General features: G+C 41.9%; 1 long non-coding RNA gene across 1 annotated transcript; it reads left to right on the top strand.

Annotated features, from left to right (window-relative positions):
• The first annotated feature begins 282 nt into the window (after positions 1-282).
• Positions 283-13550, top strand: LOC309609056. The gene is made up of 2 exons (XR_014233234.1): positions 283-393; positions 2412-13550. It is a non-coding gene; the product is annotated as an uncharacterized lncRNA (long non-coding RNA).
• Positions 13551-17278: the final 3728 nt, after the last annotated feature.

Below are 17278 nucleotides of genomic sequence, written 5' to 3'. Positions count from 1 at the left end.
TCAGCTGTGAGTAACAAACAGTCGTCACATAGCATCAGTAGTTTACACAAGTGAGGAGTTTATTTCTCCTACTGTGGTAGACTGAATGATGACCCTCAAAGATGTCTTCATCCTAATCCCTGCAACCTGTCAATACGTTCCCTTAAATGGCAAAAGGGACTTTGCAGATGTGATCAAGGATCTTGAGATGGGAGGTTATTCTGGATTACCCTGAGGTCCCCAGTGTATCCTGACGTGGCCTCATACTCACAAGGATCCTTAAAGAGAGAGGCAGAAGAGTCCGAGGGAAGAAGATGGCGTGATGACAGAGGCAGAGATTGGAGTGAAGCATGTTGCAGACGGAGGAAGGGCCTTGAGCCGAGGAACACAGGTGGCCATTAGAAGCTGAAAAAGGCAAGGAAATGGACTCTTCCTTTGGTGCTAACAGAAGGAATCAGCTCTGCCAACACCTTGACTTTTACCCCTTGAGATTAATTTTGAACTTCTGGCCTTCAGAACTATAAGAGAGTAAATTTGTGTTAAGTCACTAAGCATATGGTCATTTGTTACAGCAGCAATAGGAAACTAATACACCCACCTAGCAAATATCTGGAAGTAGGCAGCCCAAGACGTGTGCAGCTGCTTGAGAAAGTCATCAAGGGTCTGGTCCCTCTAGCTCCTGGCTGCACCATCCTTAGCGTCTGGCATTCTTCTTCGCGGTTGGAAGAAAGTGCTACATCTCTAGGTATCCTATCCACATTGGAGGCAGGAAGGAGAGGAAAAGGCCAGGGGAAATGGAACAAGGTATTTCCTTGGAAGCCTTTTATTCCCATTCAAGGAAAGAAACCCTCCCTAGAGCTATCTGCCTACTTCTCATTGGCCAGAACTCTGTCACCCAGTTACCTTTAGTTGCAAAGAAGGCTGGGAAGGTGAGATTTTTTTTTTTTAAACTGTGCCTATTACTTTCCTGAATGAACTGGGATTCAGGTGGTAAGGAAGAAGGTGAGGAAAGATATTGGAGGGCAAATCTAGTATCTGCTACAAAGCTCAATAAACATCTGTTGGACTAAAAGAACATTGGAAGAAGGGAAAACTGGAGTCAAGTTGTAGCTCTATTAGCCCAGATGAGAAAGGGTGGGGGGGGGGGGTGTATGAACTACAGCAAGGATGTGGGGATGGGCAGAATGGAGAGATTTCAGAGGTAGTTTGGATCCACTGGGCTTGGTGATTGAGTGGAGGGTTAGTGATGATATTGATACATTTCTGACTCAAGTAGCTTGGACGTGAGGCAACTTACCAGGACGTGGAATACAAGACGGGGAGAAGTTCTGGATGGTCTGCGTCCAAGGTGTGTGTGTCTGGTCCTTCTTCTCAAGGCTCTTTTGCTCAGAACCTGCGACGTGCCCGAGGTGATCTCTCAGCGAGCGTGTACCTCTACTGGGTGATAGCTCGTGTACCTCTACTGGGTGATAGCTCTCTTTGCTTTTCCTCGTCATCCCTTCCCTGTCTCTCTACCTCTTACAATGACTCAGTCACAGGACCGTATCTTATTCCCCCTGCCTGGCATTCTTGTCACTCCTTCCAGACCTGAGCCCCATCATGAAACCAGCCATGTTCTAGCCTATTCTATAGTTAAAGCATCTTGACGAGATCCTGGTGTCCTGCCAGGCTCCAGATGTGGGGGACTCTGACTCACTGATTCCCTGGCAGAGGTCGTGCTGCATCTGGTCGGTTTTGGGTTTTGTTTTTGCAGGGGAGCAAGGGGAAGGAAGGGCCTCTGTTTATGCTGCTTCTGAGCACTTAGTCATGCTTGGAGTTTTCTGCTTCCGCTGCGGGCTGCTAGCTATGAAACTGGCCCTTCAGGTACGCTTAGCCCTCTTCTAGAATTAGGACCAAGGATGTTGCTGCTCTTTGGATACCGGATTCTACAGCTGTGCATTTGGTGTTGGCCTTTGGAGCTAAGTCTCTTTTTTTTGCACTTGGATGAATGATTTGGGTTTTGTCTTGTGTGGCAGAGGTTGTGAGTGTTCATCAATATCCATGTTCGCCCCGGATGTCTGGCTAAATGACATTTCCCGGCCTTCCTTGCAGTTAGGAATGGCTGTGTGCCTGAATACCAGATGGTAGTAGAAATGAGGGGTGCCACTTCCAGGCCTGGCCGTAAAATCCTTTGTGTGGAGAGACCCCCCCTCCAGGAGATCTCCATAAGAGGACTTCATGGCCCTAGGGGATCATGGAGGCACAGATGGGAAGAGTCTGGGTCCCTGAGTCACTGTGTGGAAGGATGCTAGCTGAACACCTGCGTTGAACTGTTACCTGACAGGTGATAAACATCTGTTGTGTTAAGCTGCTGAGGACTTGGGGTTGTTCATTATAGCATCTGCTGTTACTTATACATAACTAACACAGTCTGGTTTCCTTTCTTCTGAAAGGAAGTATACGAGAATGGTTAAGAGCAGTTATGGGAAGGAGACTGTCTGAGCTCAAAATCCAGCTCTGCCACTTACCAGCTGTGTGACTTGTGGTAAGTTACTTTACTTCTCTGTACCCAACTCGTTCATCCTTAAAATGGGGATAATAACATGACCAACCGCGTAGGGTTGCTGTGTGGATGAAAGTGAAAACATACGTACAGTGCCTGATGAGTATCTGGCACATAGTAAATGCAATGTAAGGTTTACCTCTCACCTTTTCCTGTCAACCTCAAATTTTAATCATCTCAGGCCCCTTGGGAGGGGGCCAGCTAGACCGTAGGTATCCATTCCATTCCTCCTGGATACCTCTCTCTTCTCAATAATCCCAGGGATTATGGTCCCATCCACACACATTAGCACTGAGCTACGTGCATTATCATCGGCTCTTAACATTTTTATATGACTTTTATCTCTGTTTATCCTGTCTCCTCAGTTAGACTGAAAGCTCTTTGAAAGCAGGAACCATGTTGGATAATTTTATTTATTCAGAACAATAAACAGCACTGAGGAGATAGTAAGCACTGACTAAACTTGTACTTTAAGAACTGGATATGTTCTTATCACAATATAGTACTATGCGCATTCATCCTAACACTTTTACAGGACACAGATAAGCAACAACAAAAAAATATAAAGTGCAGCCACAATCCAGCATCACTCTCAGAGCACACAGCAGTTTGTAACTGATTGTTCAGAAGTGTTTGGTGCTTTCATATTATGTATACTTGATGCTATGTGATTATCAGAGCTAATATTTATCGACCATTAACAATTTTCCAAAGACTGTGCTGAGAGCTTTACTGAATCATCTCCTCTAATACTCATAACAACAGTGGGCACTATTATTTTTCCCACTTTGAAGATGAAAAAACGGCATCTAAAAGAGGTTCAGTAATGTAGTAAAAGTCACACAGTGAATAAGCCTAAGATCTGGCACTCAAACAGAGATCTGATCGCAAAGACCCTACTTTATCCAGCAATTTCCTGCCCTATTCCTTCCCACACTGACTCTCCTGAGTGGCCCCAGGCATCAGTGGGATTTGCCATGCCAGCTTTGTTAAGGTAGGCATCTGGCCCTACCTGTATTCAGTGCCCCAGGACTCCGCCCCACCTGCTGGGAGCTGTAACTGACTCTTCAGATCCCCTGTGCCTGTGTGTGCCAAGGCAGATGTGAAACCTTCAGCTGGACAGATTAGCATCTCAGACTCAAATCCTCCCTCGCATCTCATCTCAGACGCATCCAACACCCAGCGGCTCCGGGTGCTGAGGCGGGGCCGGCCGGGAGCCAGACGGTAGCTGGTGTCCGCCCATCGGGGCATTGTCTGAAACCTGCATGGGATTAAGCGGAGAGCCTCCAGGCTCCAAGGGACGCTCCCTCAGCTGGGAATGACAGTGAAGTCAGCAAGTTATCAGAACTTCAAGGGAGGGAGAGAAATCTCACGGGCATCCGTGCTCAAAAGGGGATGCTGTCTGTAAATGACAAAAGACTTAAAAATGACCACGGCTAAAGATTTGATGAGAGTTCATAATAATGCAGCTGACAAGGAAATTTAGTTATTTCTGAGATATACATTTTAAAGTAATAACTAGAATTATGACTTATAACATTATACCAGAACATGTAAGAATTTTAGAAATTTCATGTAATGTCTGAAACATTTATATTCTGGGTGTACTCTGATGCTTTTGCAAAAATGTTCCTATAAAAGGGTTTCATCTTCAAGGAATTCATGGAAAAGACTCTGACAAGTACAGGTTTCTGGTAACTGACTGTACTGCTGAACTGAATGAATAAGCATTTTCAGAACTCTAATGGAAAACTGATGAATTCATAAAAGTGCTAACAAAAGATCAAGATGAAAAAAAAATTAATTACATGGGACTGAGTGAACTGATGAGGATGATTATAATTTTTGTGACTTTCTGTTTGAATAAAAAAAAAAAAAAGGGATGCTGGTGAAGGCAGTGAGAAGTTCGGACCGGGTCTCCAAAGTTAAAGAACGCACAGGCTCTGACAGCTGCGAGGCCCAGCTCGCCTGGACACCTCCTCTGGAGCCTTTTATTCAGGGCTGGCCCACATTCGTGTCACAGATTCTTCTAGGGCTTTTGTGGGGGGATGACAATAATGCTGCTGGGCAATATTTTTTGAGCCTCTACAAGCACTCTGCCAAACACCTTACGTACGCACGTCACATTTAACATAACGCGCCAGTGAGGAAGGGACTGTTGTCACCTTGTTTACATAAGAGGAAACTGAGGCACAGAGGAAAGAATTGTCCGTGCTTGTAGAGCTTGGTGGTGTAGGGCCTGGGTTCTCCCCCAGATTTCTCTCATCTTCCACTAGCCTTGGCCCAGCTGCCCCATGGGCAGATAATCATGACAGCAGCCTGGCCTGAGAGAAGGAACACAAGTTTCAGCCTCACCCAGATCTGGATTCAAATCCTATTCCCACCATACCCTGGTCAGCCTAGTATCCTCCAGCTTTGGCTCCTGATCTGTGAAATGGGAACAGCAGTACCAGCCTTCGAGAGCTGTGAAGATTAATGAAAGAATGCAGGAGACGTAGTATGTGCTTAGCAATGAGTGGTAGCTATAAATATTATTTTTACCTAGGGCACTGACCTCTGTAGTCTAGTGCTTCTGTCTTCTATTAATACAGTCATGTATTCATTGATTCATTCATCAAACACTAAGTGAGAGCTTACTTACTACATCCTAGAAATCGTGTTCTTTGCTGAGGATGCATCCTGTGTGCTGACCAGGTCTTTCTGTTAGGAAGTCTACATGTGGCAGAAACCCAACTACAGTGGTTTAACCAAAGGAGGGATGATTTTCCTCTCTCGACCCAAAGTTTGGAGACAGGGAATGTGAAGCAGGGTGTAGAAGCTGCACGATTCCATTGATGCCCAAGAGTCTATCTTTTTTCTCTACCAGCTTTGGTAAAGAACTTTCATCCTTGTGGTTGTGAGATGGCTGCTGGCTGCTCTACTACAGTAAGTCCCTTACATACAAACGAGTTCTGTTCTGAGAGCACATTCGTAAGTCCACCAAAGTTAGACTAGGCACCCAACTAACACAATCGGCTACATAGTACTGTACTGTAATAGGTTTATAATACTTTTCACACAAATAATACATAAAAAACAAACACAAAAAATATCACTGTAAAGTACACAAAAGCACAACCACTTGTAGAGGATGCACGCACGTGACAATGTACACCAGACACATGAACTAACTTACGTGACTGGACATGCGAATGCACGTTCGTGTCTTTGAAAGTTCACAACTTGAAGGTTCATATGTTGGGGACTTACGGTACTAGTTCTTTGGCCACATTCCAGGAAGAAAGAAGAAGAAAGCAACCAGGAAAAGACACACTTATTTACGACAGAAAAGCAAAACTTCCCTGGATATCCCCAACAGACTTCTGTTGATGCGTCATTGGTCACCTCTAGCTGACATTGCAAACAAAATTGGGGTCTGTTAGGAAAGGAAATGTAAGCATAGCAGTTGGGAGGCAAGTAGCTGTGTCACCAGCTCGGATTCTGTTGAATAATAATAAGATTCTATTGAAAAGTAGTAAGAATCAATGAGTAAATTACTTAAATGCTTTAAAGCAAGCCTAGGCATTTTGCCAAAAACTGTTGGTACTTTTACTTCGATATTGTATTTCATCTCCCTAGATTCTCACCCAAACCAGGTGCAGGAGGTATGTACCCACTCCCTGCTCTGGGCTTCCCATCTCACGGACAAAGGGTCTTGGCCAAGTGTACATTCCAGAACAGGAGTGTGGGGCTAGCTCTGTCTCCTGCCTCCTTTTCCCAGTCTTAGCTGTGGTATGGCTGAAAGAACAGGGTGTTTGGAGAGGAAGGACGGGGAGGGTGGGGGAATGTGATGGGCTATGTAGATCACAGGGAGGTGTGAAGGCCCTTGAGGACGATGAGTGAGACCGTGGGCTTTGGAGCTTGACTGCCCAGATTTGAATCCTGGCTCTGTCACTATTTGTGTGACCTTGGCAAGTTCATAACCTCTAAAGTACAGATAATAGTAGTGGGAATTTAAATACATTAAGACATGACATCTCCTGGCATAAAGCAAGCACACTATGAATATTAATGATTACTTTATCAAGGAGCGTGGATTAGCTCCTAAAGACAATGTTGTAGGGCAAGGGTTGGCAAACTATGACCAGACGGCCAAATCTGACCTGAAGCTTGTTTTTGTAAATAAACATTTATTGAAACACATTCATGTCCATTCATTTACATATAGTCTAGGGCTGATTTCACGCTATGGATGGCAGTATTGAGTGGTCACAACAGAGACCATATGTCCTGCAAAGCCTAACATATTTACTATCTGGCCCTTTACAAAAGAAGTTTGCTGAGCCCTGTTATAGTGAAATCTGCAATGTTAGTTTAACTCTGGGACTCAAAGAGATCAAGAGTCAAACTTCAGTTTTTCTGCTTACTACTTTTGGGAACTTGGGCAAGTGACAGCATTTTTTTTTTTTAAAGATTTTTTTTGATGTAGACCATTTTTAAAGTCTTTATTGAATTTGTTACAATATTGCTTCTGTTTTATGTTTTGGTTTTTTGGCCCTGAGGCATGTGGGATCTTAGCTCCCTGACCAGGGATTGAACCCACACCCCGCTGCACTGGAAGGCGAAGTCTTAACCATTGGACGGCCAGGGAAGTCCCAAGTGACAGCTTTTTAAAAGATCGTTTTACTTCAACTGAAAAATCAGGAATGGTAATTCCTCTTTCCAGGGATGTTGTAAGGATTAGATACAGCAGAGATGGACCACTGTGCCCTCAGCAGGTGCTTGATAAATAGAACCTATAATTTTCATTATTGTGGAAGGATTTTAAGCAGAGATTGGTATAACCAGATGTGCGTTTAGAAAAAAGCCTTGGAGACAGTGTTAATTCTCTAGGGCTACTGTAATAAAGTACCACAAACTGGGTGGCTTAAACAACAGAAACTTATCTCACCGCCTGGAGGCTAGAAGTCTGAGATCAATGTGTCAGCAGAGTTGGTTCCTTCTGAAGATATGGGAGGGAATTTGTTCCATACCTTTCCCCTAGGTTCTAGTGGTTTGCTGGTAATCTTTGGTGTTCCTTGGTTTATAGACACATCTCTGCCTGCATTTTCACATGGCATTCTCCCTGTGTCCGTCTCTGACTCTGTGTTCAAATTGCCCCCTTTTCATAAGGATGCAGTCATATTGGATTAGGACATGCCCTAATGACCTCATCTTAACTTGATCATCTACAAAGACCCTATTTCCAAATAAGGCCACATTTACAAGTACTGGGGATTAGGACTTCAACATGTTTTGAGGGGCCATAATTCAGCCCATAACAGAGGATGTGAGGGGCTATTTTGGTGCTGGCAAAACTAGTGGTTGGACAACCAGAAGAAGGCTCTTTGGATGACCAAGTAAGTCAGAGGTGGTCAGGTGAGAAATGAGGATGGTTGGAAAAGCATCGGGAATTAGGGTCAAGATAGATATATGGAGGAGAGGAGGAAGAGTTGACAGTGACATTGAGACTTCTTGCTTGGCCAGCGGTTGAGTTGATGAGGCCACTGTTGAAACTGGAAGGAGGCACTTGTTTGGAGAGAGCGATGGTGAGTTCATTGGACAGGAGAGTGGTTATATGGAGACAAGAGGAGGGAAATTCAGTGAAAAGGGGAGTGGGCAAAAGAAAACAGCATGTATTGAACATGTAGTGTGCCACGTATCATTCTGGAGTAACAAATGGTAACTTATTGAGGTGAGGCATGATTAATACTTCTTGATGGTGAGATTAAGTCACCCACAGCTAGAGTGGACAAGCTTTGGGGGGAACCGGATGTTGGGAGACTGGCTGGATATCTTCTGACATCATGGCCCTGAACTTCTCTTTAATAACCATATTTAGAAACTCAAAATGGATTAAAGACCTAAATGTAAGGCCAGACACTGTAAAACTCTTAGAGGAAAACATAAGCAGAACACTCTATGACATACATCACAGCAAGATCCTTTTTGACCCACCTCCTAGAGAAATGGAAATAAAAACAAAAATAAACAAATGGGACCTAATGAAACTTAAAAGCTTTTGCACAGCAAAAGAAACCATAAACAAGATGAAAAGACAACCCTCTGAATGGGAGAAAATATTTGCAAATGAAGCAACTAACAAAGGACTAATCTCCAAAATTTACAAACAGCTCATGCAGCTCAATATCAAAAAAACAAACAACCCAATCCAAAAATGGGCAGAAGACCTAAATAGACATTTCTCCAAAGAAGATATACAGATTGCCAACAAACACATGAAAGGATGCTCAACATCACTAATCGTTAGAGAAATGCAAATCAAAACTACAATGAGATATCACCTCACACCAGTCAGAATGGCCATCATCAAAAAATCTACAAACAATAAATGCTGGAGATGGTGTGGAGAAAAGGGAACCCTCTTGCACTGTTGGTGAGAATGTAAATTGATGCAGCACTTATGGAGAACAGTATGGAGGTTCCTTAAAAAACTAAAAATAGAACTACTATACGACCCAGCAATCCCACTACTGGGCATATACCCTGAGAAAACCATAATTCAAAAAGAGTCATGTACCACAATGTTCATTGCAGCTCTATTTACAATAGCCAGGACATGGAAGCAACCTACATGTCCATCGACAGATGAATGGATAAAGAAGATGTGGAACATATATACAATGGAATATTACTCAGCCATAAAAGGAAACGAAATTGAGTTATTTGTAGTGAGGTGGATGGACCTAGTGTCTGTCATACAGAGTGAAGTAAGTCAGAAAGAGAAAAACAAATACCGTATGCTAACACATATATATGGAATCTAAAAAAAAAAAGAAAAAAATGGTCATGAAGAACCTAGGGGCAAGACGGGAATAAAGACACAGACCTACTAGAGAATAGACTTGAGGACATGGGGAGGGGGAAGGGTAAGCTGGGACAAAGTGAGAGAGTGGTAGTGTATATATGGACATATATACACTACCAAATGTAAAATAGACAGCTAGTGGGAAGCAGCTGCATAGCACAGGGAGATCAGCTCGGTGCTTTTTGACCAGCTAGAAGGGTGGGATAGGGAGGGTGGGAGGGAGGGAGATGCAAGAGGGAAGAGATATGGGGATATATGTATATGTATAACTGATTCACTTTGTTATAAAGCAGAAACTAACACACCACTGTAAAGCAATTATACTCCAATAAAAACGTTAAAAAAATAAAATAAATAAAAATAAAAAGGGCATGCCATCATTCTAAAAAAAAAAAAAAAAGAGTCATGTACCACAGTGTTCATTGCAGCTCTATTTACAATAGCCAGGACATGGAAGCAACCTAAGTGTCCACTGACAGATGAATGGATAAAGAAGATGTGGCACATATATACAATGGAATATTACTCAGCCATAAAAAGAAATGAAATTGAGTTATTTGTAGTGAGGTGGATGGACCTAGAGTCTGTCATACAGAGTGAAGTAAGTCAGAAGGAGAAAAACAAATACCATACGCTAACACATATATATGGAATCTGAAAAAAAAAGAAAAGGAAAAAAATGGTTCTGAAGAACCTAGGGGCAGGACAGGAATAAAGACACAGACGTGGAGAGCGGAGTTGAGGACACAGGGAGAGGGAAGGGTAAGCTGGGACGAAGTGAGAGAGTGGCATGGACTTATATATACACTACCAAATATAAAATAATTGTTAGTGGGAAGCAGCTGCATAGCAAAGGGAGATCAGCTCAGTGTTTTGTGACCACCTAGAGGGGTGGGATAGGGATGGTGGGAGGGAGACGCAAGAGGGAGGAGATATGGGGATATATGTATACGTATAGCTGATTCACTTTGTTATAAAGCAGAAACTAACACAGCATTGTAAAGCAATTATACTCCAATAAAGATGTTAAAAAAATAATAACAATATTTAGGCATCAACCCTACTTGCCTCTCAATGAATGTCATTCTGCACTTGTCAGGAACTGCCTTCTTTCCTGCCCAAATCCTTCCTGTTCTGCCAGGTGAGCACACCTGGTGTAATCAGGCCAATGCCACATGTTGATTGGTTCCTGCCCAGACAGAAAATGTACTGGAGGCTTCCTGGCTAGTGAACACTATTTTTTTCTTAAATAAAAGCCCAATCTCTTATTTCTCAGTGTCCCTATCTGTATAATTCAAGATTAAATGAGACAACGTGAATCAGTTATACATATACAATATCCACTCTTTTTTAGATACTTTTCCCATATAGATCATTACAGAGTATTGAGAAGAGTTCCCTGTACAGCAGAAACTGACACAACATTGTAAATCAACTATGCTCCAATAAAATTTTTTTAAAATAAAATAAAATAATATTCCATCAAAAAAAAAAAAAAAAAAAGATTAAATGAGACAATGCAGGCCAAGCCTGAGCACAGACCTGGGCATGTTATAAGCACTGAATGCATATTAGCTTTTCTTACTGTTATTGTTATTTCTGGTTCTGGTGCCTGTATCTGTTCTCTTTTGCTCTGGGTTCTTCTTCCACATTACTGTCGGAAAGAGCTTCCCTAAAATTCAAATCCGACGCAGGGACTTTTCTGCTTCTGTTTGCTCCCCAATGCCCAAGGAATAAGATCCAATGAACTCAGCTTGGTGACCACCTCCCTCTCCAATCTCATTACCCACCATGCATCTCCTCAGACTCTGCTCCATCCCCACAGGACATTTGACTCTTCTTGGATAGATCAAGGCTTGTCATCTCTCTGTGCCCTCTCTTATTCTCTTCCCTCTGTTTCCATACCTGGTAAACTCTTACACTTTCTTCAAGACTCAGACCAACCATGGCCCATCAACCCTCAAGGTCACCTTCAGCTACTCTCAGGCAGAGTGATATTCTCCACCTTCTATGGTTCACAGTTCTTTGTCCCTATCATTAAAATAGCGCTAACCACGTGCCATCAAAATACTCTGGTTACTCATCTGAAACCAGCAACTTGGGTGCAGGATAGATGTTTTTCCTCTTGGTAAGCCCTTGAGATTCTTTGTGATTAATGCAGGTGGATGTGGCTGCTCTTTCTGTTGTGAATTCTTCCATTCAATCTTTCTTTCATATATTTATTCATAAAATCTGGGTATAATTGGTGAATAAAACAGACACATGATCTGCCCTCACAAGGCCCACTAATCTAATTTCTTATCCATTTCTCACATGATTCAACAACAAGAAGGATTTTCCATTTTTGCTTTTGGGAGTTTGTATTATCAAAATGATAGTTTTCCCACTCACTTTCCAAGAGTGAAATTACCTTATAATATTGAATTTATTTTTTCCCTTCACTCACATGCTCTTATTTAAGTTTTAATTTTTTAAAAATCAAAGTATGTGTCTGTAATTTAAAAAGCTAAACCTCTGTCCCAGTCTTCCCCACCTGAGTTCCATTCCTTAAACATTTTTTAGCTGTTTCATGCTGTTTTTCTAAGTGTTATGTTTATATTGCTATTCATGACTTATCACTTTGGCTATTGCCTTAACTTTCTATTAAGGAAGATGAAAATTTAGCACCCTTATTCCATCCTCTGCCTTCACTTGCCCTTGCTCCTTCCTCTTGATAGACTTATAGGCTAATGCATGCTAACTCCAAAAGTATTCAGCATTTACAAGTTTGCCAGCCATTAAGCTCAGCTCCAAACCCACCTTCTGCTACTCTTCTCTGTGATGCTGGTGCTGGGACTTTGCACTTTACATTTTCTCCTTTACCAGCAACTTCACAGAGGAGATTGGGAGGTCGAAGGAGCACTTCTCATTTCTTCCTGTTCCTGTCAAAGTCACCCTGGCAGTTGGTTTCAGCCTCCAGCTTGTTTTAGTACCAGGCCCGTGAACCCTCTCAGAGCTACAGCACAAGCCAGCACAACCTCTTTCCCCAACTCTGTGGAGGGCTTCTTCTGCTTTTGCTTCTGTAAGCCCAACCTCTAGACTACTTAGGTGTCCAGCGATTTACTCAAATGTATATTTTTTGCACCAATGACTTGAGAGGCCACCTTTATCAAACACTAAATTTCCAAATGTACCTGGGTCTATTTCTGGATTTCCAATTCTATTCCATTGGTCTATTTGTCAATTCCTGTGTCAATCCTGTTTTGTTTGTTTGTTTAAATTATACTGGCTTCATAGCATGTTTCAACATCCGGTAGGGTTAGTTTCCCTTGACGTTTCCCTTTTTTAGTGTTCCCTGGTTCTTCCGTGTTTGTTTTTCCATGTGAACTTTTCTAGTCCTGCAGGTATGGATGATTCTGATAAGATTAGTAATGAAGAATTACAATCTCCTGAGTCACTTCACTGCACTCCTGCTGTAAGTGGCACACAATTGAAGTCCCTCTTTGTGCTGAAAGCTACTCATCAATGGATTTACACGCCTGGTGATCTATACTGCCCTATCCCACTGTGCAGGTCTGTGGCAAACAACTCACCATTGCGGTGATAGCTTTAGCAAAACATGACTTTTAACAACAAATCACAGCCCTTTAACAAGGAAAGGTGCTGATGATTTTACATGGCCATTAGAATATCAAAATAAACAGGGTAAACCTTTAGCTAAAAAATCACACTCAGGTTCAAGGAGCAAGTTACTTAGTAGCAGAACTTATTGCCCCCAAAAGGAAAAGTCACACAGTTGGTGAAAACCTAATAATGCTAGAAAAAATAAAATGAATAAAATGGTAGGAAGAGATACAGGAGGAGAAATGGAAACATTCCACTTTCAAGCCATTTGATTAGTCAATGCATGGATGACACCTTACATGATGATGCAGAAGTCTGTGTCATAAACCTAGAAACAATAAGTTTTCTATTGAAGCCGATGAGTCAATAGATTTCACCAGTAAATGTCAAAATGTGGTATTTGCAAGATTTGTAAATGATGGTGAAATTCAAGAAAACTTTTACTGCTACCAGAAATGATTGTCTGAAACAAGCAAAAAACCATCTATATATATATTTTATAGATACAGATATTTTATTTTTATTAATTTGTATATTTGTTTATTGACTGTTTTCCTCCAATAGAATGTAATCTTTTTTTTTTAACATCTTTATTGGAGTATAATTGCTTTACAATGGTGTTAGTTTCTGCTTTATAACAAAGTGAATCAGCTATACATATACATACATCCCCATATCTCCTCCCTCTTGCATCTCCCTCCCATCCTGCCTACCCCACCTGGCTAGGTGGTCACAAAGCACTGAGCTGATCCCCCTGTGCTATGCGGTTGCTTCCCACTAGCTATCTGTTTCACATTTGGTAGTGTATATATGTCCATGCCACTCTCTCACTTCGTCCCAGCTTACCCTTCCCCCTCCCCGTGTCCTCAAGTCCATTCTCTACGTCTGTGTCTTTGTTCCTGTCCTGCCCCTAGGTTCTTCAGAACCTTTTTTTTTTTTTAGATTCCATATATATGTGTTAGCATATGGTATTTGTTTTTCTCTTTCTGATTTACTTCACTCTGTATGACAGACTCTAGGTCCATTCACCTCACTACAAATAACTCAATTTCATTTCTTTTTATGGCTGAGTAATATTCCATTGTATATATGTGCCACATCTTCTTTATCCATTCATCTGTCGATGGACACGTAGGTTGCTTCCATGTCCTGGCTATTGTAAATAGAGCTGCAATGAACATTGTGGTACATGACTCTTTTTGAATTATGGTTTTCTCAGGGTATATGCCCAGTAGTGGGATTGCTGGGTCATATGGTAGTTCTATTTTTAGTTTTTTAAGGAACCTCCATATTGTTCTCCATAGTGGCTGTATCAATTTACATTCCCACCAACAGTGCAAGAGGGTTCCCTTTTCTCCACACCCTCTCCAGCATTTATTGTTTGTAGATTTTTTGATGATGGCCATTCTGACTGGTGTGAGTTGATACCTCATTGTAGTTTTGACTTGCATTTCTCTAATGATTAGTGATGTTGAGCGTCCTTTCATGTGTTTGTTGGCAATCTGTGTATCTTCTTTGGAGAAATGTCTATTTAGGTCTTCTGCCCATGTTTGGATTGGGTTGTTTGGTTTTTGATATTGAGCTGCATGAGCTGCTTGTAAATTTTGGAGATTAATCCTTTGTTAGTTGCTTCATTTGCAAATATTTTCTCCCATTCTGAGGGTTGTCTTTTCATCTTGTTTATGGAAAAACCATCTATATTTAGTGTTTTGTCTTTATATCTAGAAGCACAAAGTCTGTCTTGGAGAAACTGTGTTGGTGGCCGTGTTGATGAAGACCTATTAGCAGTTGGTTCCAGGAGAGGTTTCTTCATACAGAAATTTGGTGGCTTCACAGAGGGATTGTTCTCGACAAGAGTTTGAGCTAAAAAGTGAATGGCAGGGGTACTTTCAGAAAAATTGTTGGCCAGATTTGCTGAGATCTTTGGAGGCGAAGAATGGCTGCAGAAATCAGCCTACCTCGAGGACAGTTTTCATCACATGGGCCAAGGAAGAAGTCTCTGCAAAGCCTTAGGAAGAATGCTTTGACTTCAAGTGTGAGATTCTTGGGAAAAATCATGTTGGGAGAGGACTGCTTGACATGTTTCCACTGGTGCTTAGGCTTGCGAGAGAGGAAGGCTAGTGGTGTGCAACACTTATCATCAACCACCTAGAAGATCTGCAGGACCAAACTGAGGAGTATTTTCCCTCCCTTTGCACACACATGTCTACCAGGATGAGGGACCCTTTCTCTGAATCTTCTGCTCTGCCGGAGAACTTGACTTTGAGAGAAGAGGAAGAACTCTGCAAGGGGCAGTCAGATAGTACATTGGAGATGAGGTTTACTGACCTGCCCCTTACAAGTTCTGGTTTCTGTGAAGAGGAATATCCAGGCTTGCATGGGAAATCAAGGGCCGTTTTGGTGCAGTTTTCAGCTTCCTACGTGTATGAGCAAGATTTTCCATGTGTAACATGCACCAAGAGCCCGGACATAAACTGTCTCACTTCAGTTGGAAAATCTGTATGTACTGATCTCAGGTTTGACCAAGAATTTAGTATTCATGCAGTAAAAAGAAAAAAATTATTTTATTATAAACATAACTTTTTTTAATGCATGCACAGGCCTATAAGAAATCAAGAAACCAACACATGTCTATAATTATTTTGGAATAGCTAGGCCTATAGTTAAGTCTGACGATGTTAACAAGAATATGTTTTTTCAAAGTCTTGTATAAATTTTCTTAGGCTATATTTTTATTCATATTGCTTTGGTTTATGATTTCAGTAGCTTTACTATTCAACAGCGTCAATACATTTTCATGTTTTAAATAGCATGTAAAAAACTGGACAAACTTTATTTAGACTAAATATATAAAACCTATCTTTAGGAAAATTAAATTCTGTTTTATCTTAAGCCAATTAGTTCACAGAAATGTATTGTGTTCTCCTTACAAGTTTTAAAAATGTGTAAAAAGAAAAGATTACTTTCAAGAAATGTTAAGTGTTATTGATTATTTTTTTCAATAACGTTTGACTTAAAAAGTAATTCTCAGTTTTAAATAAGGGAAAAAAAAACCTACTCTTGCATATGCCATATACCATGTATATACCATCTCATTAGCATCTTGTATAGTAGAAATTTATTGTAAGATTTTTAGTTCTACTTGCATAAATTAAAAAGGATTAAATAGAAGGTTAAAGAAAGGCAAGTCTAGAGACTGCCTGGTTCAGTTTCACCAGTGAGCCACTCTTCGTCCCCTGCCCTGGGTATCTGATGAGATACGGGACCCTGGTGTCTAAGGCTCCTAGTATATGGATGTTCAACCAGCCCCATTTCTAGCCTAGATGCACTTCCCACTTCCTGCAGTATCTACTTCTCTTCCTGAGACGTTCCAGGGCTGCCAGTCATGAATTCGCTTGCCTCTCATTGCTGCTGGATGGATAGAGACTCCCCACCCAGAAGTGGGTGATGCACCATCACTCAGCTACTCACTCGTATTTGGGCCACTGCTTGCCTTCAACTCTGTCCTCGAACTCTTCCTGTTGCCTCTTTTCTCAGACTTTGCCCTCTTTTAGCTTCCTAGGTTCATGCCAGCCCCTTCCCTCTCCCCCATCCCAGCCGATGCCCTGTCATTTATTTCTGGAGTGGCTTATCTTATTTGAAGATGATCCAGGTCCCTCCCATCTCTGAGTCCTTATTTGCCACTTGTTGTCTAAATAGACAGTGACTCACCACAAAACACAGTAATACAACCACTAGAGCCACTTAAGGGGGAAGATGGGAATGCACTGATTCCAGGTGGTGTGGCTCATCTAGTCAGGGTGGCTCCCTTTAGGTGGTGGTGGTGATGGCAGCAGATCAACCACTTGCTAGTCCCTTACACAGAGTATTTATAGCAGCTTTCATACCTCTATGAAGTGGGTATTCTCCACTTTGAAGAAGAGGAAATGGAAGCTCAGAGGTGCTAGTTGACTTGCCTCAGGTCACAGTTGGTAGAGCCAAGACTGGAAGGGAAGTCTGCCTGATGCCCAAGTCCGTGTTTTCATGCTGCCTGTTGCTTTTTTATTTTAGCTCTTTTCTGAACCGTTTCAAGAGAGAAGAGACTTTTTTGCCCACTTGTCTATTTAGTTTCTGAACAACTATTTCTACTTAGGGTTCCTGAACAACGCCAGCAATTTCTGTTTCCAAATGTACTCAGTTAAATCATCCCTTTATAGATGTAGCACGTTGGCTCATGGATGGATTGGCTGCCGTTTCACTCATCTCTGCCAAACCCTTCCCTGGTACCCAGTAAGCAAGAGCTGCCGGTGTGTGTACCGTGTACGGAC

This window comes from Balaenoptera borealis (assembly GCF_965194805.1).
Source record: "Balaenoptera borealis genome assembly, chromosome: 13".
Classification (NCBI taxonomy): Eukaryota; Metazoa; Chordata; class Mammalia; order Artiodactyla; family Balaenopteridae; genus Balaenoptera; species Balaenoptera borealis.
This window is presented reverse-complemented; position numbering and strand designations above follow the sequence as displayed.